The sequence below is a fragment of the Otolemur garnettii genome, unplaced genomic scaffold, assembly GCF_000181295.1.
Source record: "Otolemur garnettii isolate 467f Iridium unplaced genomic scaffold, OtoGar3 scaffold00001, whole genome shotgun sequence".
In the NCBI taxonomy this organism is placed as follows: domain Eukaryota; kingdom Metazoa; phylum Chordata; class Mammalia; order Primates; family Galagidae; genus Otolemur; species Otolemur garnettii.
The window spans coordinates 43,979,176-43,982,272 of NW_003852396.1; positions in this window are offsets into that span (position 1 = coordinate 43,979,176).

Here is a 3,097-nt window from a genome sequence, read left to right on the forward strand (position 1 = left end):
TTTGATCACTATGGATTTATAGTATAATCTGAGGTCTGGTAGCGTGATTCCTCCTGCTTTGTTTTTATTCCTGAGTAATGTCTTGGCTATTCAAGGTTTTTTCTGATTCCATATAAAATGAAGTATTATTTTTTTAAGATCTTTAAAATATGACAATGGAGCTTTAATGGGGATTGCATTAAAATTATATATTGCTTTGGGTAGTATGGACATTTTAACAGTGTTGATTCTTCCAAACGCTCATACTTAATGGAAACTTGATTCCAGGAAACCAGTTTTATACTGAGTGTCATATTAATTGTCATAACAGTTGTGAGATCCAGTTCTGGAACATGAATGGTTTTTGTGCTATCGTCATATATCAGCTAGACAAACAGTCCTACATTTCCCATGTTCTGCACATTTCCCCGAGCATTTCTTTCCTGCACTTCACTCATGGTGTCGATCTCTATATCAGTTAAGATTCTCAGCTGTAAGCAGTAGAAATGGACTTGGACTCTCTCATGCAGAACGGCAATCAAAATTTCATTAAATTCTTGAGGGTCAGTAATGTGGGAGTGTATTCCCTGGATAGACCTGGTTCGGGGTCTCTCATGAGGTTGCAACTAAGATATCAGCCAAGGCTATGATCTCCAAAGATTTGAATGGGTGGGGCCGGAGGACCTGCTCTAAGCCCACCAATGTGGTTTGTTGGCAGGAGTTTTCAGTTTCTCACCATGTGGGCTTCTTCAAAAGGATGTTCATTGGCTGGGTGTGGTAGCTCATACCTATAATCCTAGCACTCAGGGAAGCCGAGGTGGGTGAACCTGAGCTCAGGAGTTGGAGACCAGCCTAAGTAAGAGTGAGACTCCATCTCTAAAAATATCCGGGCTTTATGGTGGGTGCCTGTAGTCTCACCTACTGGGGAGGCTGAGGCAGAAGCATCACTTGTGCCTAAGAGTTTGAGGTTGCTGTGAGCTATAATGCCATGGCACTGTACCTAGGGCAACAAAGTCAGACTATGTCTCAAAACAAAACAAAACAAAACAAAACAAGGATGTTTGTGTTGTGACTTTCTCCAGAGCATCCAGGGCAATTGATTGGAGGAGGAGGATGTGGGTTAGATGGGAAGAGAGAATAAAAGTGCAACATGGAAGGTGCAGTCTTTGATACCCAAATCGCTTCTGCCCATGCCCAGTTGGATACACAGAATAACCATGGTAAACAGTGGGAGGGACGTGAACAGAGGCATGACTACTAGGAGGTAAGGGGGCCATGTTGGAGGCTGCCTGCTCCAATGGCTAAGTGGAAGACAAAGCTGAGAAAGAGAAAAAAATTAGGGCTGCTCAGAGGACTAGGCAGAAAAAACTTCAGAAAGTATCATAGAGTAGGATCAGAGGTCTTTATGCTGCTGTTGCAACTGCAATGACTATCACTTTCAGTAATTCTAAATTGTTGCATCTTTTGTTTAAGATTTAAAGCCTTAGGAGAGAGCTGAATCCACTGTGCTTGCATTTTTCTTGTTTGGGGTTCGGAAGGGAGGATATCTAGTCCATGCAGTTTCCATCATGGGAAGCAAGGACTACCTTTCACTGAGACTGCACACCACAGAATTCTCCAAATGGTAGGTGAGGGCGCTAATAGGGAAGGTGAAAGAAGGGATTCATATTAGGTAACACCTGCTCCTTCCCAGAAAAGACAATATCCAGTAGAATCATATACAGTTAAAGAATTTCTAAGTAGCTAAAATGATCTGTAACTCGGAGAGAGACCTATGATGAATAATTAAATATGAGAATTGTTGGAATTTGAAGAGGGTGTAATTGAGATCATGATAGGACACAAAAAGATCTAGCGAGAATTTATAGAGACAAGAGAAGAGGGCAAAGATGGACATTTTGATTATTTAAGAGGGTAGGAAAAGTCAGGCTCATGTCTCTTTTCTGATTTCTCACTGTTGGAGCTACACACAGGTACTAGATCACTCGAAAATCCTTTTCACTGTTCTGTCTCTTGGTTTTCTTTTGTTGCAAAGTACACTCTTCCTCAATAGGCCGGCGCTCCTACCAGGCAGAGGCTGTGTTTCATTCACCTCTGCCCCTAACCCCACCATAACTCAGTGTTCAGCTATGGCTGGTTATTCTGCCCCTGCAAAAGCTCAAGAGAAGATGTTATTCCCAGACATTAGCAGATATCTGTAGCAAATGTCCTTCAGAATTTACTTTGGAGAAAAATCTTTATTTTTTCTTTTATTATAGCATCTATTTGATGATGCTTCAGTAGCCTTCAGATCCAAGAAGTCATCATATTATCATATTATGATCTTTTACAGACAGAGAGACAAATTCCCAGTGTTCAGTATGTCTCATGTTAGGGAATGATGAACTATTTGCATAACTTTTAGTTCTTAGTAACTGAATATTTTGGATTAAGCTGCGCTTATAGGGATGTGCTGGTAAAAGATAAAGCCAGAGCCCTTCTGTAGGACAGTCTCACCGGCAGGGTAAGCTTGTTATTTGTCCCAGTTATCTGGGGGTATGGGCCTGCATGTTAGAAACTAGACCTTGGGAGAAGAGGACCAGGTCACTACAAATAAATTATTGTCTTCTTTGGCCTTGATTTCAGGAAAGGGTTGTTGAGACAGCTAGGAAAAGGCTCCCCGATGACAGGTGTTGAGATGATACCGACCATGTAGAGGCCCCAGTGGCTGAGAAGGTGCATCTTAGGGAACAGGGTCAACCCTTTGAAACTTCCTTTCTGGGATAGAAGTGAAATGTTATGGACCTTTGAGAATGAGCCTCTGGTGGTAAAACTAGCCTTGGACGGTAAAGCCATACTTCCTATTCTTTGCTATTTATTTACCTGTCACTTTCCACCTGGGTTAAGTAAAGTCTGTTCACAGTTATGGATGGTCTCAGCTGGGGTCTGAGGGTTCCCAGGGGCCTTTGTTCTTTATGGGCTAGAGTTACAGAGGCGCTGTCATGGAGCACTTGTGCTCAGCCCGCAGGTGTTTGCAGTGGGGATGCAGGATGAAGCATGGCTGTGTGCCAGGCCTTTCCTGCGTATCACTGAAGCGCTGCCTGCAGCAATGTCCCATCTCTGAGGGCCTTCTCCAAGC